Source organism: Lycium ferocissimum, chromosome 9 (genome assembly GCF_029784015.1).
Source record: "Lycium ferocissimum isolate CSIRO_LF1 chromosome 9, AGI_CSIRO_Lferr_CH_V1, whole genome shotgun sequence".
Lineage (NCBI taxonomy): Eukaryota > Viridiplantae > Streptophyta > Magnoliopsida > Solanales > Solanaceae > Lycium > Lycium ferocissimum.
The window spans coordinates 48,449,274-48,476,337 of record NC_081350.1 but is presented as its reverse complement, the minus strand read 5'-3'; the positions used below and the strand labels follow the sequence as shown (position 1 = coordinate 48,476,337).

Here is a 27,064-nt window from a genome sequence, read left to right as displayed (position 1 = left end):
AGGTGCCAAGTCAGCGCTACATCTGTGCCACGTGAGCATTCATGTTTACGTGTTCAACTTTATACTTGAGGTGCCTACTTATGCACACCTAAAGTTAGAGGGCATCCTTGTCAGCGGAGACCAAGTTTGAGGGCCTATTTATGTATTCTGCCAAAATAAAATATATCGCTTAAATAACAAAGTCAAACGGAGCAAACTAAATCTTGCCAACATGATCAATATGAAAATAAGAGACCTTTGTTTGAACCTTATTACTTATGAAATAAATAAATAAAACATAAATCACGGTTATCAATTAACAAACATAATTTACGGCTTTAACTATTAATGAATTTATTTTTAGATCATCAGGTTTTCTAAAGAATATCGGTAGGTAAGTTTTCTTCAAAATAAAATACACTCCTCTAGCTAATTCAATTTGTTTGTCTTATTTTCTTTTTACTCCGTTTCTAAAAAATATATTTCTTTTCTTTTCACTACTAAAAAAAGGAGAAAAACTGATGACGAAAACCGACGGACCGCGTCGATTTTTTTAATGAAACCGATGGGAAACCGACCGTTTACAGTCCTTCGGTTTACATAGCCTCGCTTTTTAGAAACCGACGGACCACGTCGGTTCTTTCCGACGGACTGAGCCGGTTCTTTCCGACGGACTGCGTCGGTTACGTGGTCCGTCGGGTTTTATCCAATAATTTTAAAAAAATTAAAAAATTAAAAAACCGATTTTTGATCTTATATAAAAACAATATATATTTATGAAAAACCGATGCACTGCGTCAGTTTTTTATTTAAATTTTTTTATTTTAAATAAAAAATCAATACAGTGTGTCGGTTTTTTCATAAAATTTAAGAATTAATTTTCAGAAAATCGACGGACTGAGTCAGTTTTCTGGAAAATTTCGTGCATGCAATTCATGCATTTTCTGCAACCACACACACACGTAAACCGAGTACCAAAAATTTAACAAAAACTAGCATTAAAATGCTCCAAATCAATTCTAAAAGAGCTACAACACATATATAAAATCACCCTAAGTAATAATAAAACACATCAAACACTATCTAAACACATCAAATACGATCTGAATAGACCTTCAAAGTTCAGAAATATTTACATATTCAACCAAAAGTACCATTAACTATTTTTAACATAAGTCCAGTATTAAATCCAAACTACTACAACTGATCATCCGGTGTCCAGGCTACGTAATCACCGTCATCATCATCTTTTGGGGAGGGGCGGGTGTTATATCCCGTATTTTTATACATTGCGACAACCCGGATTAATTATGACAAGTTAGAGCCAGGACCATTCCGGGATTTGAAGTCGGGGCTTTTGACCATTTGACTTTATTTTGAGACATAAGTTATACATGAAATTGTTGACGTTGAACACTTAGGAAAATTTGGGACCATAATTCATAAATTTGGAAATTAAAAAAAAAATCTTGCCCAAAAAGGCCATGGTGGCCGTGTATATGGGAGTGGTCCCACACATTGTGTGGCCAATTTTAATTGGTCCAACACATGTGTGGGCCATAAACAAGGAGAGATATTTTGTGGGTCTTAAAAGGATGACTTTTAAGTCATCTTTCTTCATTATTCACTTAGCAAAATAAAACCACAAGTTGAAGAACTTCAACAAGAAGCTCACGGCCAAGAGGAAGAAAAAAACCAAGATCATTCCAAGCCTTCCAAAATTTTTTCTTTGGTTCAAACCCACTAATTAAAGGTCCCTAAGTAACGTGGAAGCGTTGTTGGAGCGATCAAGCCATCAATTTTGTGGATTTCAAACCCTAGCCTAGTTGTGGAGTAAAGAGGAAAGGTAAGGAAATTCTCTTGTTTTATGAGTTGTGAACATTTTATTCATGTTGTAGTATGTTAATATGGAGGAAATTGGTGAAATATTGTATGTTGGAAGTGGGTTGTGTAATGGGTGTGTCAGCCGTGGGAGGTGTGTGTGTTGTGTGGTATTGAGTTGATGAATTAGTTTCATGTAGCATGTTTGATTGTTGTAGGGTGAAGAAATAAATTAGAACCATCTAAATGTGTATATGGGTGTATGGCCGTGTATATAGCCTCCAATTTGTAGCAAAGAATGAGTTAATATCGCTTGGTGTTTTAGTTGTTGTCGTTATGAATTCTAGTTTGGAAATGAAAGTTTAATGTCCCAAAATGATATGGTGAATTGTTGCGGGCTGATTTGAGGCTTATTGTGCATTTGATGAAATTTGTATATTTATGGAAATGATATCGTTATAGTAGGGATTATTGGTGCAAAACATGATCCGAAAGTCGGAAGGTGTGTTATAGTGAGGTTCTCGGTTTAGGGGCTGTTTTCGGCCAAGTTGGAGAAAATGTGGGATTGTTGGAAATATTATGTAAATTGTTTAAAGTGTTATTGAATGTTGTTAGTATGGGTTTGGGTTAGTATTTGAATGTATAAGTGTTGAGGTTGGCTTGAAAGTAAGCCGTTGATTTGAATATTTGGAAAGTAGTTGAATGATGTAAAAGAGAGTTACTATTGCTATATTGCCTTTCGAATTGGTTATCGATGTTGCTAGGTTGGTTATTGTTGTTGTTGTTGTTGATATTGGACGAGTTAAATTCTCGGGTTGGCCTATTTACAGGGGAAATGCTGCCCAAATTTCTGTAGAATTTAGAATTAGTTTGGGATAAATGGCTTAAGTACCTATGGCTAATGTTTGATATTCATTGGCGTATTTGTAGACCTTGGGGAGCCCGAGGCATAGATTGGGATTAACTTTAGATTGGCTAGCTTGGAGTGCGTACGAGGTATGTAAAGCTCCACCCTTCGTTCTTTTGGCATGCCTTAGTTTTCAATAGGCTATATCCCGAGCCTCGAGTAAAATTCTAAATTCGAAATCCGAGTACGTTATGATCCTTATATCTATTTCTTGGCATTCTTATGTATGATGTGATGAAATATGAACCATTATGTCTCCCAAAGAATTGATTTCCAAATTTTGTACAAAAAGTTGTTTTAAAGAATTCCGTAATTATGAATATCGTATCCTTCACAGAAAGGCTCGGGTTGTTCCGATATTTTTGTAAGAATTTGTATGGCATATGATAAGTATGTTTTCCATAGGCGAGCCCGACTCGGGTCAATACCCGTCCGCGGGTCCCGCGGCTTTCCTTTATGTAAATTGGACGACTTTTGAAAGAATTTGGTATGATTTTCATTTCGAATTTCAAGTATGGTCATTTACTTATATTTGGGTCTATGATAACGATTTTATGCATATGGTTACTCATGACTCCGCTCGTGCGTTCTGTTATATCTTTCGCCGGTTCCCGGGCCGGTTCTGTTGTCGTGCGCATCATGATATACTCCGGTGTTATGCTGTGTTTATGATTTACCGAGCTACTCGTTAGAGGGCGCATTCCACTTATTTTGGTGTATCTTTGTGTACGGCGCTACGCTGCGTTATGATATGTGACGGGGGTACGGAGATTTGAAATCTTTCTGGTGTTATGCTGTGTTATGGCGCCATTGACGGGCGGGCGACCATATTCTTCTGTACCCTATGCATGACTTATATTTTGTTAAATTAAACATTTTGATATATGGGATTTGTACTTATTTTCTGTGCTACTATTTTGTTTATGCCTCAGAATTGTTTCTGTAGCTTCTGCTTTGCATACTCAGTACATATTTCGTACTGACCCCCTTTCTTCGGGGGCTGCGTTTCATGCCCGCAGGTACAGACGCACAGTTTGGTGATCCACCAGTTTAGGACACCCTCTTTTGCTGTTCGGAGTGCTCTTCTCATTTCAGAGCCTACATTTTGGTATATATGTTCGTTTGTTACATATGTATATATTTGGTTCAGGGGTACGGCGGGGCCCTGTCCCGCCATATGTTTTTGTGGTCTGTTTAGAGGTCTGTAGATGTATTTGTGGGTGTGTGTGCCTACTTCTGTTCGGATGTGTCTGTATAATCCTATTCGCTATGGCAGCCTTGTCGGCGTGCATTTAGGGGTGGGCGTTCGGTTGTTCGGTTCGGTTTTTTCAAAGTTCGGTTCGGTATTTCGGTTTCGGTTTTTTTAAAGTGAAAACCAAACACCGCACCGAATTAGTTCGGTTCGGTACGGTGTTTTGAAGTTTGGTTCGGTTCGGTTTCGGTTTTTTAATTCGGTTTTTTGTCATTGGTTAAGTCCTCTTTGCCGACTAGTCGACTACCTTTGGTGGTGGAGATCTTTATGCAGCATTCTATTTGGCAAATACTACCTTATTCAAGTAACTAATTCATATCCAAATGCCTGTCAATTAATAATTCTCAATTATTATAAGTACATTATCAGTACTTTTATATAAAATGACACAGAGAAGAAGTTCCTTTGACAGAGACATCCATGGACCACATCAAGTCCACGACTATTTCTTCACAAAGCTTGAGATCACAAAGCCCGTATACGGTATCTTTGTACTTCGGCTACATGTTGATTGCATCATATATGTGGACACAAAATTGTTTGTTGCTTCCTCGAGAGAGAACATATATGATATATGTGGACACAACTAGCCAAACAAGTACGGCAAGCCAAACAGAAGAAACCGTGCGGCCAAGACAAGCCTTCTGCCATGCATGACCGGCCAAGAACAGAACGATACCATGCCAGCCGCCAAGACTACCTTTGCCCGGCCAACGCCCGATGCCGGCCAGCCAACTGCCCGGCGACCACCAAAGCATAGTTTACGCACAAAATCAGTACCTTAACACTTAACAGAGGAAACCTGTAACAACATGCAGCAAAACAGCGCACACAGTAAAAACGAGCAACACAAATGAAATAACATAAGTTTAAAACAAGTAGCATCCAAACAACACAAATTTCTTAAAATCTAGATCCAAATACAAAACATTAGCTGTCACGAACTAAGTCTTAAATCCATCGTCTTAACACAATACTAGCAATCACAATTTGGTCCGAAATTCACCAAATTCAAAACATAAGCTTAAATTTGAAGGCGAATTTGCCTCTCTTGTTGACGCTCAAGACATTTCTCAATATGCTTCAACAAGGAACTTGTGCCGATCACTTTTGGATTATATTTAAGTATCATACCGCATGTCAAGCACCTTACTTTACGCCCTTCTTCATTGTCTTGAACTATCGCAAAGTATTCCCAAACATGTGAACGAGCTTTAGGAGGCATGGTCGAACTTGAACATGATAAGAAGTAAGATAAAACCAAAAGTTAGAATATAACTTTCGGGATAAAAGAACAAAACTACAAAATAAAATATTGAACTTACCACTAGTAGCAAAAAATAACAAATTGCAATCAAACATCAACAATGCGAGGATCTCTTCCACTATTTGCCATCTCTAAAGATAATTTAATCAAATGTGTCATACAACATAAATAAGAATATGATTTTTGCACTAAAACACACAAAAATATATAAAACCTTACCAAGTTCAAGTTTCTCAAGATACTCCAAACTTTCTTCCACACTAACGGGTTTAGTCTCTTCTCTAAGCCAATCTTGAGAACAAATAAGAGATTGCACATACTTAGGAGTTAATGAACTTCTAAATGGATCAAGAATACGCCCACCGGTACTAAATGCACATTCCGATGCCACACTAGAAACCGGAATAGCCAATACATCACGAGCCAACTCTGAAAGAACGGGAAATCTAGGAGCATTTACTTTCCACCAATCTAAGATCGAAAACTCAACACGTTCATCTTCAAGTTCTTGATCTTCACTAATGTATCTATCCAACTCCGATTTAGCACCCATTGATTTGAGAATCTTCTTTTTTGTTTTTTCAAGTGAAGCTTAGCTCTCAAAGCTTTTTTTTTTTCAAAGAGGTGTCAGAATTAGAAGATACATCAGATGAGCATTGAGATGAAGAAGATGTAGATGGAGATGATTTATGATGAAATTCTCTTGAATAATTTTTTAGATACTCTCCAAACAAAGATTTCATATAATCATACACTCCTTCGCTTACTTTCTTTCCTACTTCCTCACCAAATAGCTCTTCAAGCCCAAAGTTAACATACACAAATTTATTACGAGGATCCAACACGGAAGCAATAAAAAATCATTTTGTTCATCTTTTCGGGATCTCCCCAATACTTTTTGAACTTTTGTCTCATTCGCTCAGCCATTATACATAAACTAACATCTTCACTTTCTAAACAGACTTTCAAATGTGCATCAAGCTCACATATATCCTCAAAATGAACATTAGAAGTAACGTAATGTGAACCTGAAACCTTTACGGTGAGATCATGAAATCTTTCAAGAAACTTTACCACATTCCTTACATTCGCCCAATCATCACATGCGACAGGACCTGCAACACTTCCATCTTCACAAACATGAGTAGCAAGATAAGTTTTAAAATTCTCATCAAAAAAATCAAACCTATCAAAGGCCTTCTCAAAGTGTTGTGCTGTATCCAACATTAAGTAGGTGGAATTCCACCTAGTAGGCACATCTAGCTCTAATGATTTAGAACATTCCACCTTTTGAACTTCACAACATTTCTTAAAGTGAGCTCCTCTTGCCGAAGATGATCTAACATACCTTACCATTTGCCTAACACGTTTGTGAAGCATGAATTTCCTTCAAACCTTCTTGCACAATTAGATTAAGTATGTGAGCCATACACCTCACATGAAGATGCTTACCATCCATTATATTAGTTTCCCAATTATTTAACTGTTTAGACAATTCTCTAACTGTAACATCGTTGGAAGAAGCATTATCAACAGTAACAGTAAAAATTTGATCCAAGTTCCAATAAAGCAAACAAGTGCCAATAGCCTCTGCCATATGCTCACCCTTATGACTAGTGATAGGGCAAAAATTCAATATTTTTTTATGCAAAACCCAATCTCTATCAATATAGTGAGCAGTCAAACACATATAATTAATTCTTTGCAACGATGTCCATGTGTCAGTGGTAAGGCAAATTTTTGCTTTTGCTTCTCTAAAAGACTTCTTCAAATCTAGTCTCAATTCATCGTAACGTCCATAACAATCCCTTGTTACTGTTCTACGGGAAGGAACTTGAAATAAAGGTTGGGCTACTTGCATAAACTTCTTGAAGCCTTCCTTTTCTACAAAGCTAAATGGTAGTTCATCTATAATTATCATCTCAACTAAAGCCCTCCTAATTAATTGTTGATCAAATTCCCAACGCGGCTCATGCTCATCCGTAGATGCAAAATTTATCTTTTTCCGAGTGCTAGTTTCACTCTTGGCTTTATATGGTAGGCACCTCAAAGCTATATGTTGTCTCAATCCCGTTGTTCCATTTACAGATGTATTAGCTGCATAAAGATTTTTACAATGTCTACACTTTGCTTTAACAACACCATTTACAACGACCTTATCATAGTGCTCCCAAACATCTGATCTAGATTTCATATTCTTTCTTTTCTTTGTTACCTGGGGCTCCGTGTCAACTGAGTTGTCATTACTATCATCTGTATTAGTTACGGTATCAGTTGAACCAGCCAAACTTAATCTAGTTTCATCCGCCATCTATAAAAAATTAAAAAGAGAAACTATAAGATAAAGCTCTATAATAGTAGAGCAGCAAATATGCAAGAAATTATCCTAAGTCCTAACCCACTGATAATTTAAGAAAATTTAACAAATCTGAAAAAATACCACAGCAAAATACCACAACAAATCTGAAAAAATAACATAGCATTTTTACAAACTTATATATTGACATACCCATTTCTCTACGATATATTGAGGGAATTTATTGAGATTACAAACTTGGGAAAATTGTCACTACCATCTTGTAAAAGTTAAAACTTGGGGGAATTGAAATTTCGTCTGAATAAGAAATTAAGAATGTAAAGATATTGGTTTGTGGGAGCCTAAAAATGAGAAATTATAAGAAGGAAATAAAACTACCTTATGCGTCTTGTGGAAGAGCTGAAGCAGTCAAGCAGTTGTGGTCTTGTGGAAGAAGAGGAAATGGCGTGAAGTCTTGTGGAAGAAGAGGAAATGGCGTGAAGCAGTCAGCAGTGAAGAGGAAATGGCGTGAAACAGTCAGCAGTGAAGAGGATTGAGGAAATGGCGTGAAGAAGAGGAAATGGCGTGAAGAAGGTCTGAACTCTGAAGGCTGAAGCAGTGGACAGTGGACTCACTGGACTAGGGTTGAAACTTGAATGTTGTTTACTTGATTTAATGGATAATGAATTTGGGCTTGGACAATGAATTTGGGCTTGGATAGTTGGATATCTCATATCTGTTGTGAATTGTGATTCACTGATTTGTAAACTTATATTATATATTGGTTAAAAAAATATTATAATAAATTTTCGGTTAAACCGAAAAACCGAACAACCGAAAATCCGAAACCGAACACCGAATTTGCTATTTTAAAAAACCAGAACCGAACCGAAAAATCGAAAAACCGAAAACCGAAAAACCGAATTCATTCGGTTCGGTTCGGTTTTTCGGTTTTCGGTATTTATGCCCACCCCTAGTGCATTCGTATATGTTTTGGGGCCGTTGTGCCATTTGATAGCCTTGTCGGCTTTTGATATATATATATATATATATATATATATATATATATATATATATATATATATGTATATGTATATGGTTGTGTTGAAATGCGTTTGAGACAGTTTGACATAATTTAAGGCAGCGTGTGACCATTGTGCCAGTATATGCTATCTATATGTGATTCGAATTGGATAAGTATGTTCGGGTTCCCAATTCGGGCACTAGTCACGGCCTACGGGGCTGGGTCGTGACAGCGGGAGAAGGGGGACACACCAAATTTTTCACATGCAATGTGGCTTTTAACTTGTGCCATGAGCTATTCAAAGCTCGCTTTCATGGTGTTACTTTCCTCAACTCTTTTTGCCTCAGTCTCAGCTAATTTCCTATTAAGTTCAGCAATTTGCTGCGCCATAGCTGCGACCTGAACACCATCAACTCCCTCGGCTTGTCAAGAAGATCCTTCACCTCGCAATCCTGACCGAAGGTGACTTAAGTTGTTCCTTGGGCGTAAACCGTACGCTCTACCCTTTTGTACTCCCCCAACTGCTCTACACCAAAAATCTATCTCTAATTCCGGTGGAGGACGGCTCGGATGCTCAGGCTGAGTTTGGCTGTACTGGTCCACATCATCCATAAATTGCGTCTGTATATTAAAAAATGAAACTTAGTATATAACGAATATATCATAATTAAACTTATATATAATTACTTAAATAATAAAATTATCACTTACATAGGAACTACAAGCCCTCTCCTCAACCCATACGGTCGGATCCGACTCCTGCTTCTTCTTTTTTTGTGTGGGTCTTTAGGAATAACTGATCCTGAGTTGGCATCTGTCCCGTAGCTTTTTTCTGCAAAAAAAAAAAAAAAAAAAAAAAGTTAAACATAAAATTAATAGCTCAATAATGATATATTGATCGTAGGTAACTTTAAAAGTATAAAATTACTTACCATTGTCCTAGCCACGTGCCCCTAACTTCTTGCACCCGTAATGTGCATAGAGCCACCTTTTTTCGATGCACGGGCAGCCTTTGCCTGCTCAGACTTGGCGATAAACTCAGGAGTTCGCCAATATGCCTTAAGTTTCTCCCACTATTCAGCGTTTAGCCATTGGGGCATTTTCTTATATCTTCTAGCGCTCGAAAACCAATCAGATAACCTTGCACTCCCCTTCCTCTCAAAGTTTGCAGCAACCCTATCATTGTCCATTAGATCCCATGTACAATACATCTGCAAATCAAATAGCTAATGATAGATGATTTATATAAAAGTAAATTCAAGTTATGAAATGTATAGTAAGATGCATACGTTAAACTCTCTAAACATAGCATGTCGAGTATCATATGGGATTTCACCCCATGAAGTATAAAAATGATCGCCATAAAGCCTCCGAATAACATCCAGCAAGACTTTTGTAGTGTCGTGATCTGGATAGAACCTGCTGTTAAAGAATTTAATGCATATTAGATTAAAATGAAAAAAAACTTTAGGAAAACTTAATAAAAGACAATATTACCTAGCTCCCTCAGGCACGATGAAAATTCGACCCATCGCATCTCTATCTCCCGAATGTAAACTATGATATATCGGTACCTGTTTAGGAGCTGGTGCAGGTGCAGGTGCAGGAGGAAGAAGATGGGTCTGAGACTGGTTGGATGGCAGTGACTCAAAGCTTAGAGTCGCTATCTCTAGGCGCAAATTAGATACACTTGGAGGGTGTACCATTTGGAGAAGGAGAAGGAGAAGGAGACAAAGTGGCCGATGTGCTGGGGGGAGAGATCCCGCACGTGGTGGGCATACATAGGTATAGGTATAGAAGTAGGATAGGTAAATGATGCCAAGCCGAGGTAGTGCCGAAAGACCCATCGACCGACCGGGTCGTATAGAAGAGCCGTGCATAAAAAAGGAGGCGGAGTAGATCGCATACGTGGAGCGGACGGAATGGACCGACTACTAGTAGTTGTAGGATCTATGGTCTCTTATCTTTTCTCTTACTAGTACCTCCGGCTCTCTTCTACCTCTACCTCGCCTCTACCTTGATCACTACCACGATGACATACGCATACATAAAATTAATAACTCAATAATGATATCGATCGTAGGTAAAAATCTAACAAGTATAGAATTGTATTATTATCAAGTATAGAATAAACTAACATGCTACTAGTTATCCTCCCACTCATCCTCGCTTGTTTCATTTTCATTAGATGATTCTTCCTCATCGCTTATTTCAGGTCCATCGGTCGATTCTTCCTCAACATTTTCTATGATAGTTACATCATCTTCATCAAATTATTCTAATATGTGTTGAGGATGTTCCAAACTATTTTCTAACTCTGTGTCAACCGTTTGATAAACAACTGGTACATCATTTTGATACGCCACATCTAATGCATTATCGACCTCAATCCTCCCCACAGGCTTAGTCTTTATAATAATTCTAACTTTAATAATTTATAAATTCTAACTTTAATATAATTTTGAAAAGCACAATCCCAACCAATTCTAACTTGAATTTTCAATAACAATTCTAACTTTAATAACTTATGGATTCTAACTTTAATTCTAAAAATTGAAAAGTAAATCTAGTCAAATAAAGTTTACATTTTAGTTTTGAGGTTATAGAAATATTATAACTTAATAATTCTAACATAACTTAATAATTCTAACTTTGAAAAGCACAATTTCAACCAATTCTAAAAATTGAAAAGTAAATTTAGAGAAATAAAATCTACATTTTAGTATTGAGGTTATAGAAATACTATAACTTAACAATTCTAACTTTGAAAAGCACAATCTCAACCAATTCTAATTTGGAATGATTAATAACAATTCTAATAACTTATGGAATTCTAACAAAAAGCACAATCCAACAAAAAAAAATAGTCATATAGTTAAAGTATACATTTTTGCATATATTCAACATCAATAATATTACAAAGAATGATAACTAAGCTAACACAAATATATTGACAAAGAACATGAAATATAGCACAATCTCAAGCCAAAAAAAAAAAAAAATGACAACTAAACTAGTCAAATAAATTTTACATTTTTTTCAAAAATTCAACATTAATAACATTGCAAATGATGTTTAACAAAGCTAAATAGATTAGCATTACGCCTAAAATCTAAAAATAAAACTAAAATTGAAAGAATTTTAAAAGCCCTAATTTGAGAGAAACTAACCTCAATTAATTAACTTCAAAACGGCCTGGGGTTGGTTGACGGGCCGGGTAGGCGCGGCACCGGGCGGCGGGGCTAGGCGGAGGGGAGGGGGGCGGCGGGTAGCTAGGGTTTGAGGGGAATGGGAGTTTAATTGGAAAGAGGAGAAGAAATGGGTATGAAAACCCGTCTAGAAAGTTTTTAAAGAAAACCGACGGACAAAACCGATCCTGTCCGTCATTTTTTCCAGCACGTTTGACCAGATTTGACCCAAAAATAAAAAATAAAAAAAAGGAAACCGACCCTGTCCGTCGGTTTCCTAAAAAAAAATTATTATTTAAAAAAAAAACAAGTTGAATTGCATATTTTTAAAAATAAAACCGACGTCGTCCGTCGGTTTTATATTAATTATTATTATTTTTTAAAATAAAACTGACGTGGGACGTCGATTTTTTTTGGCGAATATATATTTTCAAAATTCTGCCAAAAAACTGACGTCGTCCTTCGGTTTTCTAATTAAAATAATTAAAAAAATTAGAAATGTAAAAAATGACGCAGGGAGTCGGTTGTCCGTCTGCGTCGGTTTTTTGTCCGTCGATTCTTGATAATTTTTTAGTAGTGTTTTTTGGCAACTCTTTAATTCGAACGTTCCTCTTAGCATGTTCAAAACCACAAGATTGAAAGACATTTTTGTACATTTTACATATTTTAAATTTACGACTACATGATTCAGAAGTGCTTTTATTAAATTCCGTGTCAAGTTAAAACCAAACAAATAAATTAAAACTTGCTAGTGTATAAGATAGCATTAGACCCTAATCCTAGCATGTTGGGAAAAGGAAACCTTTGGAGAAAGCCAGGGAAAAAAAAAAGAATTAGGAAAGAAAATTTTCCAAATCACATTCCATTTCAAATTCAGTAATCATTCCTTTTTCCAATAAATAGAGTAGATTAACGCACTATCATTGAACTCCCAATTTTCTAAATTTCACTTTTTATTCCTTTTCTCAAAGCCTAATAAAACCCCAGACTCTATATATATATATATATATATATATATATATATATATATATATATATATTTTTTTCAAGAAACTAACATGTCTCAAGATCAGTAAGGTTCTACGTTACTGGGTGCGAATCATAATTTCCCAATGGATTCGCGATCACATTTATAGTGACGAGAACATATTATGCTCCTGTTGCTATGGATACGCGATCTTAATGGAGGTGATGCTCTTGAGAAACAAGAAGCATGTGCTATCTACTTAGTTGAATATAAAGATGAAGTTACCATTGGCACACTTCAATGTAGACTTGAGTTTCATGCACAATGCATAGAAGTGACTGATGAGGAAGAAAACGTGTCCCTTTTGTAGAGCTCCAGTTTTTTGACCAGAGTCGGAACCGGGACGTGAAGTTTATGAGTTTGTGATTTTAGTCCTTTTAAGTTACTTGGTTCTCAATTAATAATTTTAAAAAAAAAAACTCAATTAATAATTTGTACATATTCAATTAATTTCTTTAAGACAAACAAAGTTTGAATCAAAGTTACTAAGTTCGGCCGAACCCATAAACATTAATCTAGCTCCGCCCCTTTTGCGCACACACGTGACATGACTACCAACATTCTAAGTTATAGTTTAAGAATAATAGAAACAACCGATAATCCAAATATGAAATTTGCAAAATCGCGATAATTAAGGATTTTCTAGTCATTCTAAAAAGAAGCGTTTTAGAGGAAAAACACTAAAAGGACCTCTTTTCCAACTAATGTTCATCCAAGCGATGCCGTCTTCATGAGACGATACGGGAACGGGGTACTCTTTATCCTCCGACTAACTTTTGATAATTGGTAATGTTTTATATATATGTTAGTTACATATAATAGAAAGTTACATATAATAGAAACATTAATTTTAACTTGTATTTTTCTGTTTTTGCGGTCTTACACCATTAACGTCGGAATGAAGAGGATATTTAAACTGGTGATAGTACTATTGTCACACCCCTACCAGGAGTATGACGGGCTCCGACCCGTAGGCCGGGAACCACCTGACTCATCCGTGACTTTAAACATTATAAACCATAACTCAAAGAATATCTGCACACAGAAAAGGCCCAACATAGGAATATTCACTCATTCAGCACATAAGTACGAGATCAAGATGGGTTTGTACTCATAGTGGAATGTTCTGCAAACATCTAAGTAGATATTATTAAGTGGCAAACGAGAAGAGCACTTTAAGAGCAAAGGAAATCAAGGAGGACCTTAAGGACAGAAGTACGAGAAAAATGCGGTTATAAATTAATTAAAGGAATTTATGTGTTCGGTCACGATAAGAGGAAGCTTAATAAATTAGTAAGGTTGGCCAAAGATAGACAGTAATGGCATACGACAGTGGACTTGGAATAGAGATGTGATTATAAAGGAAACAGGATGAATATACGAGGAATAGACATACACACGAGCAATCTAGGATATCGTAAAGGGAAATAAGAAATGGACGAAGGAAGAAAGAAAAGGGCATATTTTACTAAAATTTCATAATGAGAACGAGAATCGGCGGAACATTAGAAGGATTATGATGCATGATTATTGTTATACCCCGCACCTTCAGAGCATGAGCATGACACACTCATCACCGTAGTAATGGAGTGTCGCAGACGTCCCATGACGCTTTGGAAGATACAAGCCATGGGAAGTATATATCAACGAAGTAAAAGGACGAATTACGATCTCGTAAGTCGTAATCGGGAAAGACTATTTTGAAACACAAGAACATGGACATTATCATGCATGATAAATGATAAATATCACGTATGGAGAGTTTCGGAAGATTTCGAGATAGAGCAAATTGAAGAAAATAAGTTCGACGAAAAATTTGAGAAATGCTGGGCAGATTTTTAGTCGACTTTGGAGGCGCATATCTCCTAGCATATTAGGAGTTTTAAGGAGTTTCAAAAGTCTAAAATGACGTTCGTCGAGTCTAGTTTCTAATGCAACAAACCGCTCGTCGATAGGACATCGGAGGAGAGAATTATAGATGTTACAAGAGCTGTCGACGCAGAAACAGGACTGCTACAGTACTGCCGCCCCAATTTAATATAAAAGGGGATAAAACCCCATTTTTCTTCATCAAAAAAATGATCCAATGTTCCAGAATTTTCAGCCATCAAAAGGGCTCTTAATCTCACATAAAAGTGAAGATTTTGAGCAAAATTTCAAGCTACGGAATATCAATCGAGGTTCGGGCAACGCGTAGACGCGATTATAATTTTGTTTGGTGTTGGAGTTATCTTGGGGACAAGAAAATGATGAAGATGTTGCTAACTTCATAAAAATAAGGTATGAATCATTAAATCTCTCTTTTTATCAACTTTGATTAAGGAATATTTGCAAGAATAAAGTTATAGTTGTTGTGTTGATGTTGTTGAATTATGGATTGAGGTTTGAAGAGAATTTTGGGTGAAGATACATATATTTATTTTTTAGGATGTTGAGGGTGTTGTTATTGATGTTCTTGGTATTAATTTCGGCTTCTTTACGAAAATAAAGTTATTAAATAGTCGCATCACAAATTGGTTAGTTGAGAAATTTAGAAGGCATTGTGTGGGACGTTTTAGGAAGCATATCGGTATGGATAATGGTATTGATGATGTTGATATTGTTGTTGTTGATTGGTTATTGATATTATGATTTCGGGCTAGGCATATAAACAGGGAAGATGCTGCCCGAATTTCGACAGAATCTAAAAAGATTTTAATTAAAGTTTCGAGACAAGCGTATGATGATAATTCTAATAATAGTATGAATGGTTGTATATGTAGATTACGAGGCTACGAATAATCATTAGTGAATTGCAAGACAGGAAGTAAGTTGGTAGTCGAGAAATTGTCTTCCAGGTATGTTAAGGCTCGTCCCTTTCTTTCAAAGGCATGATTCCTATGTTTGATTCTATAACTGTTTCCATAACCTCCTTGCTTCTAAACATTAGAAGTTCATGATTCAAGGCGTGACTCTTTTCCTCATAATCCAAAAATGTTTTCCAAAATGTCCGTATTTTCCAAACCAGAGATTTATGATTCCAGAAGCTCTTATGACAACAACGATGGGCATGTGTTTGTACAATGATAACGGTGACGTCAAAGATGAGCACATATCCATGATGATTATGATAATGATGATTTTATGTTTAAAAGTCTCAAGTTATGAAATCAATGATAATGTGAGAATGTTGAACTATTTCTTGATTTTCTTAACTTTATTCATTGATGATGACTCTATTTCTAAAAGTTCCAAAGTGTATGAATTGATGCTTATGATACTTATGATCTTACTCTTTGTTTTCCCTTGATGTTATTCTTCATTGATAGTCCCGCCTTATAATGCTAGTCCTTTCAAGGTGAGACACGATGATCATGGTTATTCCATAATATAATCGGAGGTTACCGACCTTACGTCACTCCGATGTACTTATAGCTTTGATTTGGCTCTCATGCATGCTTTATATATATGTATGTATTTTCTCACACCGCGCCGCGCTATAGTCGGCCGGGCATGGCACGTAGATGTGCACACCACTGCAGTGGGCATGTTATGATATTGCCCCGGACGCGGGAGGCCCGGACGCGGGAGGCCCGGACACGGGCTAATGATGATAACACTGAGCCTTATTGGCCGGGCATGATACTATATATGACACCGCGCCTTAATGTCCGGGCATGTTACTATGTATATGTATGGAAATATTTTTTTTAAAAAGCTAAGCATGCATGACATCCGCCTACGAGGCATTCAGATGTACATGTTATCTTTTTTATTCCTTGTTACTTTTCATATCTATGTTATGTTGTTACTCATGCCTTACATACTCAGTACATTATTCGTCGACGTCCCTTCTTTGTGGCGGCTGCGTTTCATGCCACGCGTGTGTGTATACAGATGAGTAGAGGATATTGCTAAAAGATGTTCCAGCTGGATTGGCTAGCTCCATTTCTTTCCGGAGTGTTGCCGAATCAGAGTATCTATGTTATGGTATATTGATTTATGTTAGAGACTTTGCAGACAGAGTAATGTATACAGTATGCCAGTCTTGTAAGCGGCTATTTAAGCCGATGTATCATTATGCATTACTTTACAGATTCATATGATTATAGATTTTATTTGATTCGAGAAAGACGAAATTAATGCTTTTCGAAAAGCTTATATTATGCATTTCATTTCATGACTTAGGAGTCCTGTGAGATTATGTGTCACGACCCAACTAGGAGCCGCGACGGGTACCCGGTGCTAACCACCGAGCACCGCTCGTGCTATCATCCCCTTAGCCCATTCAACAATCGTCCATCGATTTCCTGTTAACTTTAAAGAAAAGATCTCTTTGTTTCATTACAAAATATAATGCTTTAATACAAGAATATATTTCAAGACACTTATACACATGTATACTACCCACGTTGTGGAACCACATAACCCACATCGAGTGACTACGAGCCTCTATGGAATGACATATACAAACATACACATAAGCATCATCATAAGCACCTCCGGGAGATGGAGTGCTCCTCAAGTTAACTGGTGGCTGCTACAAGTCTGGGTCGCCCCTCTATTTACCTGTGGGCATGAACACAGCGTCCAAAGAAAATGGACGTCAGTACGAATGTTGTACTTAGTATGTAAGGCAAGAATGAAATAAACATGATAGAGATTCATAAGTCATAAGGCGAAAGCAAAACCTACGCGACCCTTAAGAATGAACACATCTCATACATATATCACATATACATAATCGTCATACACAAATCATCATAGCGTATACATCATCATGTCACATAACTCATCATCATAGCACTGTACTTGCTCATACATGTCCAACATAGATATGATGCAGTACAACCACGTGCCCGGCCATATAGGCTCGGTATCATCCGTACTCGGCCCTCTCGGGACTCGATAATGTCCGTACTCGGCCCTTGCGGGACTCGATAATATCCGTAACCGGCACTTGTGGAACTCGATAATATCCGTACTCGGCCCTTGCAGGACTCAATAATATCCGTACTCGGCCCTTACGGGACTCGATAATATCCGTACTCGGCCCTTGCGAGACTCGATAATATCCCCAATTGATCAGTGGGATGCAATGCATACACACATACATACATACAAGCATGCATAGAAATACATAAATGAAACCAGCATCATCTTACATTCACCATAACACATACACATATACATCTTATAGTACCGTATCTGTTTATACTCGTCTAGCCATTATCCGTATTCGGCCACGTAGTGGCTCGACAGTATACATGCACGTCTGCCGTACCCGGCCCTGACGAGGCTCGGTACATGTCTTATCATCATCACTATAGTTACATACACCTTACAAACGTATCATAACATTTTTATTAATGCATACATTGAAGTTTAAAGACAATTTATGAAAAACCATATCATACTCGTAGCGTGAATTTCGTATGTGTATCGTATGACAGTTTTTATAACCTTTAGGCCTAAACTCATCATTACCATTATCATTTCCCTAACCTATCCCTTGCCTTTATCTCATATGGAACCCCTTTATGAACATAGACTCACTATTTGCGTAACATTGGTCATATAGCATACATTCAAGTTTAAGGATAGCCTAAAACAATGTCGGGGTGACGTAAGGTCGAGAACCTCTGATTCCTTTATGGAGTATTCATAAACGTTATGCCTCACCTTGAAGGAATTAGCACATAAGGTGAGTGTGGTCAACGAACAACATCAAGGATCTATGGATGCCTTCATTAGCTTTATAGGAACATCATATCATGGGCGATAGTTTCTTCAATCTTAACTTAGCATCATCGATATCGTGCTTGTCTCATATCTATTATCTCGTATGGCGTATTCACGAATAAGGACTCATAGCTTCTTTGGGAATAGGAAATTCATGAAGAAGGAGAAAAATCATGCCTTAGGATTCATGCCTTTGAAGGAAGGGATAAACCTTACATACCTTCGACGTTTACTATTCTTATCGCTTGCTCGTTCTCCTTTAATGCGCTTGTATATACCTTCAAGAGAATTCATGTCGTCGTTAGCTAAGCAATCATAAGAACGGCTACTATTTCTAGGGAAAATCGGGCAGCATTCCTTTTGTTTCTACTACATTTCCCATATTCTATTTCATCTCCCAAACTATTTCTAGGGAAAATCGGGCAGCATTCCCTTTTTTTCTACTACATTTCCCATATTCTATTTCATCTCCCAAACATTCGCAACAGTAATCACGATATATAAAATCAACAATATTCATTTATATACATTTAGCAAAATCCACCAATTTCCTCCAATTTCTCCATATTTAATGGTTTTAACTTATCATCACATTTTCTCATACGTCACACTTATTCCATGGTCTAAACGTTATTTATAATGTATTCATGATTTCCATCCAACTACCATTCAATAGTGACACTACTCATCCTTTCAAAACTCAATTTCCATGCTTTTCTACAATCCAAGCATCTTAGCTTTCCAATACCTTAAACAACATAATACAATCATGAAACATACCTTAGATGATGGTGGAACAAGTCTTGAATGGAGTTACTCCTCTAGCACCAAAACCTTACTTCACTTCCTTTGGGTTTTCTTGAGATAGATGAACTTTTACTAAGTTTCACACACTTGTTTTCATGGATTTGAAGTGGTTGACCTTGGATTTCCTTTGATTTTTCTTGCGGATGAAGAGTGGAGGGATATTCTAGAGGTTTCTTGGCCAAAAATGGTGAAAATATGTGTTTGGGGTCGAGTTTGATATATATATAGTGGTCCAGAAAATTCTGGACCGACACAACATGCGACACACTTTGCTAGACGCAAAGCGTGCTCTGCGAGCCGCATGTTGTGTCGCAAAGCTTGCCAGCTAACCAAATTTCACTGTCACACTTTGCTGCGCAACTACGTGGCCGCATGTCATGTTTGCTGGATGCTTGTTATGCCGCAAAATGTCCCAGAACGTGAAATTCTACCAAACTTCCCCTGAAACTTATCTCCGATGATCTGACGAGTCTTAAACCTTTCCGAAGCTTACTAAACATGTTTTTTCTCCATTATATACCCAAGATGGACATATCTATTCCCATGACCTCGAAAAATTTATCCTGCTTCCCAAGGCTAGGACAATTAGCATTCGGTGAAACTCAACATATGAAAATGAGAGGTGTAACATTCTTCCCCCCTTTTGGAACATTCGTCCTCGAATGTTAAAATACTCGAGAATTCTAGAAAAATTTTGCCAGAGTTTCCCCTGTAACATGGCACTACCAACCTGTCACAAGAGCCCACAATATCATTGCCTCATAGGGCTACAGTATAGTATCAACATATCTATGGCCACACACGACCAAAAAGGTAAAAAGTAAGCATGCATACCTTAAGATCTCGGCGTATCATCATGAACTTCTTCTGGAGATTTGAATAGGTGCGGGTATTTGGCTTCCATATTCTCTTCTGCTTTCCAAGTCGTTTCTTCCCAGCTATTGTTTTACCACCAAACTTTGACTTAATCTACCACCTTATTTCGAAGTCTTCGCACTTATCTATCTAATGTGGCAATGGGTACCTTTTCATGGATCCACTTCCCTGTCATTTGAGCGCCACTTGGGACCTCAAGGGACACAACGTCTCACCGATCGGCCCCATACTTCACTAAAAATTTATCTAGGATTTGTAACTTAGAGGAATGAGGAGATAATATAATCTTGAAGAACTGTGGGTCCATCCCTACCTGTCGTCTGTGTTTTACCATCTTTGCCGACTCACGGCTCTTCTTCTTCTTCTTGCTTTTGGATGTCACCTTACTCTACAACTTTTAGTCAATACACTCCCGTAAGGTTCATCATTTCAACCTTCACACCGGTATCCTCTCTATTCGCTTCCCCCTCTTTTAAGGGTTTTACTTGTACCTTTAAATCTTGAATTCACGTACTCCTGAATACACTACGTCTTACTCATACCGTTCCCTATAATCTATGGCTATAACAATTCATGTGTGAAGTCTTAGCGTACTCACCTTACGGTCTTGTAACAAAATAATGCACCCGATATAGCAATATGAGCAAAATTGTCTTTTACTTAGACCATCCAGTAGTTATGAGTCTACATCTGAATCTGCTCCAATTAACAACTTCCTGCCCCATAAGGATGCTTACATTAATAGTAGGTCTAACTATCCATGCCACCCATCTAATGCCACTTGCCCTCTTCGGCACTCAAAATTTGCTCGTAACACCATCTTCGTTTCTCTAGGACCTAAGTCTCTTACGCCACTAATACGCCCCATGACTCCTATTCTATTACTCTTGTTTACACTTGGCACCGATTTCATAACCGCATTTGTTATAGCCTGTACTTTGTACGTTCGGATATTTCGAAGTAGTCGTAGAATGTCGAGAGCAAGACCATTTACCAAAATTATTTTAACGTACGAGTAGGTTATGAATATTGGTTATGAATATTGTTAGTGTGGAAATATTGAGAAAGACTAAGGGCGAAACGGGAAATTCATGAAATGGTTATGGAAATATTAAAAAAGGCTAGGGGCAAAATGGTCATTTCACGAGTATTCAAGAAATTTCTTGGAAGAGGCAATGTGGCGAAAAAAAAAAAGAGAAAAAGAAAGGAATTGGTCATCTTGTGGGAAATTTGAAGAAAATTCTAGAAAAAAAAAAAAGAAGAAAAAAAAAAAGAAAACTCTAGAAAATGGAGGGAAAGGCATGTGCCCCTCACATGCTTGTATATATATATATATATATATATATATATATATATATATATATATATATATGGTCATCTTTTAATTGTGTGTGGTGTAATTGAGAGAGTGGAAGAGAAAGAAAGAACAAAAAAAAAAAAAAAAAAAAAAAAAAAAAAAAAAAGGGGGAGGATTAGGCCAACTCCCCAAAAATTTGGGTCCATGGAATTGGCCAAGAAAAATTATTTTCTTCCACTTTTCCTACCTAATGGAAGGTCCTCTACAACATGGAGTAAGTGTTGAAGCAAGAAGAACACTCCTTGGTGTCATGTACCAACCCTAAACCAAGTGGGAAGTTGAAGGAAAAGGTAAGGTTTCATCTTCTTTTGTATGTTGTGGATGGTTTGTATATGTTGTAGTATGGAAAATGGATGAAAAACATGGAACACATGCATATGGTAGAAGCCGTGTGGTGTATGTGGTGGTTGATTATGTATGTATCATGTTGGTTGTTGTTATGTCAAGAAATGAATGAAAATTTATGGAAGTGTGCATGCCAAGTTTGGCCGTGTGTTGTGTTGTGTGTTGTATTGTATGAGTTGGTCGTGTGTGTGTTGTGTTGCATGGGAAGAATGAATTAATTTTACTTAGTCTTATGTTGTGTTGGAATGTGTAGAGATGGAAGGAAATGCATGAAAATATGTAAAGAAGTGGTTGTGGCCGAATAGTAGGTGTTTTGGTAAGTTATGGTAAATTGATGTTATTTGACATTTTAGTTGTTGTCATTATGGATTATGTGATGTAGAATGAAGGGTGTTGTTGAAGTTAACGTATATGAATGATAATGAAATGTATGGTTGGTGTTGAATTTGAAGGTTTCGGATAAGGTAGTGTGTTGATTGAGTTGTTGTAACATTATGAATTGAATTGAATTGAATTGAATTGAATAGAATTGAATATTGAAGTGTTGCTAGAATGATTGCTAGTATTGTTGTTGGTTTGGCCGGGTTGAATTCTCGGATTATTGTTGATTAAAATTTGCCGAGTTAGATTCTCGGGGATGGTATATTTACAGAGGAGATCTTTGCCGAAATTTCGGCAGGATATAAATGAATTTGTTTAAAGGATTGAGATAAGTATATGGTGATGAGTCTAATGATTATATCAACTCTCTTGAATGTAGACTAACAAGTTTGGATGGATAAGCGTAGCTAGTAAGGCGCGGTACAGGTATGTTAAGGCTCGTCCCTTTTCTTTCCATGGCATGATTCATACGTGAGACGTTTTATAAAGCTTCCATAACGTTCTCATTTCAAACGTTAGAAGTAATGGTTCTAAGGCATGATTTCCTTCTTGAAAGTTTATAAATGTTTTCTAAAATATTCATTTTTCTCTAAAAACCAAGTTTTATGATTTTGAAAGTTTTTATGATTAAAACAACGACTATGATTTTATGATGACAATGATGATGCCAGATATGAGAAAATGTCTATGACGAATATGTCAAGGATATGTTCTTACCATGAATACGACGATATGAAATGTTAAGCTATTTTTGGATAATGACTATTTTAAAGGTTTCAAAGTATATGAAACGATATGTTATGATCCTGTTTTATGTTTCCCGTGAAGTTACTCTTCATTGATAGTCTCGCCTTATTGTCCTAGTTCCTTCAAGGTGAGGCAAAGCGCCCATGGTTATTCCATAACATCATCGGAGGTTACCGACCTTACGTCACTCCGATAGGTACATGACTTTCCTTGGGCTCTCATGCATGCTAAATATGTATATATGAGGGGGGGGGGAGAGGATAAGGGGATATGGGAAAGGGACACATGTTGCGTTTACGGGCGCGTTCCACATTGGTTCACCGGGCGTTATCATCCCGGACGCGGGTGGATGATTATTCCGGATTCCGGGATAATATGATCGGAGGGGACCGAGCCGACGTATTCCGATATGTTATGAGCCGACTTGTTCGGGCTCTTATGACATGATATGAAGATAAGCATGCATGGCATCCGCGCCTCGCAGGCATTCACGTGTAGGCGGGCTTTACATGATATGATCCAGTTTACATGATACAGCACGATCACTTTACATGATATGATCCATATGAGATGATTACCCTTTACATGATATGTTCCATACGTACATGTACTGATGATGTTATGTGACATGTGACATGTTCCATATGTATATTACTCCCTTACACATGATATGTCTCATATGTAGATTTGATACTCTCTCTCACATGATATGCTCTACATCTCCATATACCGTTGTTGCACATGATTACGTCTCTTTCTATGTTACCATCCATGCCTTGCATACTCGGTACATTGCTCGTACCGACGCCCCTTTTTGGGCGAAAAAAAAAAAGGAATTTGCGTTTCATGCCGCGCGGTATAGCCAAACGAGTAGAAGCCATTATAGAAGATGACCCGGCGATGTTGGCAAGCTCCATTTGCCCTGGAGAGATGCCGAGTCGCGTACATGTGCTATGATTTCTCGATCAGAAGTTAGAGACTTTGCGAGACGAGTCGTGGGTCTGGTAGGATTAGAGTGTCGGTTTTGAAAACGGCCCCACTAGCCGATATGTTTTTATTATACATTATGTTATAGAGTCCTTAGATCCTATCGTGTTTAATTTGAGAAACGACAAAAAGATTTTGAAAATTTTACTATGTATTTTACTTTCATTTGATTTAAGAATCCAAAGAGAATATGTGAGTAATAAGAGATAGCGGGTTCGCTCGGCTCCGAATATGGGGTCGGGTGCCCATCACACCCTAGTAAGATCGGGGTGTGACAAAGTGGTATCGAAGCAGGTCGGTCTAAGGGTTGTCCGCAAAGTCGTGTCCAGAAGAGTCCGTTTATGGGTGTGAAGCCGGCCACATTTATAAACGGGAGGTCGCGGGGCATCTAGGGATGGTTGACCTTCTTTCTATCTTAGATCGTGCGATAGAGCCAAGTCATAAGAAATAAGATTCCCTATATAAGTCCATACGTACGACGGAAGAAGGCGAGCGACGCTATGGAAGGTCATAAAGGTAAGCTCGACGTATTTGTTCGTTACCCGAAATAGGAAAAAGATGGATGGTGGAAGGTGTCATATGGTTGTATGTTATGAGGCGCTACCGATATTTATGATGAGGTTTGGGGAGGTAAGTAATGGTAAAGGAGGTTCACAGAATAGGTACCTATCGGGAAGAAGCGTGGAAAGGAAATACGTAAACGAAAGTAATGAGTTGTGCGTTGTTTAGAAAGGTTATGGAGTTGGCATAACGACGAAGGTGCGATCACTACCATCGAGAATGGAACCAAGACGGACGATAGTCATATACACGGGCGGAAGGCGAACATTGAGGATCAAAGGGATAAAATAGTAATTGCAAAAGAAAGGACGTGTTACGAAAATGTCTCGGGAATCCGTGAAGACCTCGACTCGCTCCGAACATGTAATAAAGGTCATACGAGGAAGTGGACGCGATTATATCGGCATTAAGGCACTAAATTCCGTCAAAGTTTCTAGGTTAAGCGTGCTCGGTGGGAGCAATTTTATGATGGGTGACCCCCGGGAAGTAGGCAAAAATTCTATATATTTGAGATATAAGAGACAAATGAAAAGTTAGGGTAGCCTAAGGAAAACTAGAGTATATGGGATGGTTGGAGACTATAAGAAGACGTGCAGGACGAGGCAAACTAGCTCGGTGAAGAGACAGAAAGTGCATTACAGCCCTGGAATTAGGATAGGCTTGAACAGCGTTTGGAAGTATTTTGTGGGCTAGTGATAATAAGAATATATATATATAAAGGGGTAGGATATCCCATATATGATTGTATCGGTGGACATGTGAGTCCCAGCAACCGAAGCTATGGTATAGAAGGCATTAATCAGGCAAGGAAAGCCGCCCAGTCGTGACGTCATAAATATGGTAAAAGTTCGATGAGCGAGAACAGAGAGAGCATAATCTATAAGGATTTTGCACTAAAAGCAAAGGTAGCAGGATGCTCGAGACAATATGGACGCACAGCTGTAACGCAAAGGTGTAGTTAAAGAAAACTTCGAGTGAGTGGGCTAAATTGATAAGAGGGACTAAAAGCGGATAAGAAGGTATGAGGATGTTGACAAGAATGATGATGTAAGCCCAAAATGAAAGGAAAAACCTATGGCAAGAAGTCTCGACATGCTATATACACGAGTTGGGAAGATGGACGAGGAACAAGGTAATTATCATAGGCGAAGGTGCAAAAAGACATGGCATATAAGAAACCCCTTATAAAGGGGGGAGACCATATAATATTAGGCCAAAAAGGGATCACGAAGTAGAGCGCCGAGGAAAGGAAGTTTATTAGCTCGGGACCGAGTTCGTAAATATATCGGCATATCGCAAGAATACACGAGAGAAGTAGAAACGAAATGACAATGAGTGTACCAAAGAAGAGACACGAGGATAAAGGAATAGCCTATAGCCGCATTGGATAGACAAGTGAAGATTTCGTACCAAGGCGTGACTTCTATTAAGGCATTGCGGCGAAACAATGACGGAGAGGAGAGATGACCGGGAAGGACAAGGATAATGAGATGGCGCGGTGAATTAGGAACCTATGACACAAAGTGAGGACTCATGGAACGGTCAAGGAGTTCGATTATAAAGAATAGGGTGGACGATAAGGAACGGGCATGAGGGAAAGAGCAGTCATAAAAGAGACCCTCCCGAAGTGTTATTACGCCCCATAAGATTAGTTGAACATTCGAGGACGAATGTTCTAAAGAGGGGGAGGATGTTATAGCCCGTACTTTGTACGTTTAGATATTTCGAAGTAGTCGTGGAATGTCGAGAGCAAGACCATTTACCAAAATTATTTTAACGTACGAGTAGGTTATGAATATTGGTTATGAATATTGTTAGTGTGGAAATATTGAGAAAGACTAAGGGCAAAACGGGAAATTCATGAAATGGTTATGGAAATATTAAAAAAGGCTAGGGGCAAAATGGTCATTTCACGAGTATTCAAGAAATTTCTTGGAAGAGGCCATGACAAAAAAAAAAGGAAAAGAGAAAAAGAAAGGAATTGGTCATCTTGTGGGAAATTTGAAGAAAATTCTAGAAAAAAAAAAAAGAAGAAGAAAAAGAAAAGAAAACTCTAGAAAATGGAGGGAAAGGCATGTACCCCTCACATGCTTGTAGAGCTATATATATATATATGTGTGTGTGTGTGTGTGTGTGTGAGAGTGGAAGAGAAGAGAAAGAACAAGCAAAAAAAAAAAAAAAAAAAAAAAAAAAAAAAAGAAGGGGGAGGATTCGGCCAACTCCCCAAAAATTTGGGTCCATGGAATTGCGCAAGAAAAATTATTTTCTTCCACTTTTCCTACCTAATGGAAGGTCCTCTATAACATGGAGTAAGTGTTGAAGCAAGAAGAATACTCCTTGGTGTCATGTACCAACCCTAAACCAAGTGGGAAGTTGAAGGAAAAGGTAAGGTTTCATCTTCTTTTGTATGTTGTGGATGGTTTGTATATGTTGTAGTATGGAAAATGGATGAAAAACATGGAACACATGCATATGGTAGAAGCCGTGTGGTGTATGTGGTGGTTGATTATGTATGTATCAT

The 27,064-nt window shown here is 37.7% G+C and overlaps 2 long non-coding RNA genes across 3 annotated transcripts; one reads left to right on the top strand and one right to left on the bottom strand.

The window, feature by feature from the left end:
* Positions 1-1,836: 1,836 nt before the first annotated feature.
* On the top strand, positions 1,837-3,991 carry LOC132031148 (uncharacterized). Its single transcript, XR_009408175.1, has 2 exons — positions 1,837-2,796; positions 3,727-3,991. It is a non-coding gene; the product is annotated as an uncharacterized LOC132031148 (long non-coding RNA).
* Positions 3,992-4,852: 861 nt separating this feature from the next.
* On the bottom strand, positions 4,853-8,114 carry LOC132029313 (uncharacterized). 2 transcript variants are annotated; one of them, XR_009407768.1, is made up of 4 exons: positions 8,058-8,114; positions 7,922-7,996; positions 5,285-5,357; positions 4,853-5,191 (listed from the first exon to the last, which is right to left on the bottom strand). It is a non-coding gene; the product is annotated as an uncharacterized LOC132029313 (long non-coding RNA). The 2 variants fall into 2 exon arrangements; XR_009407769.1 differs by lacking the exon at positions 5,285-5,357 and having other exon boundaries at positions 4,856-5,191.
* Between the last annotated feature and the right edge of the window lie 18,950 nt (positions 8,115-27,064).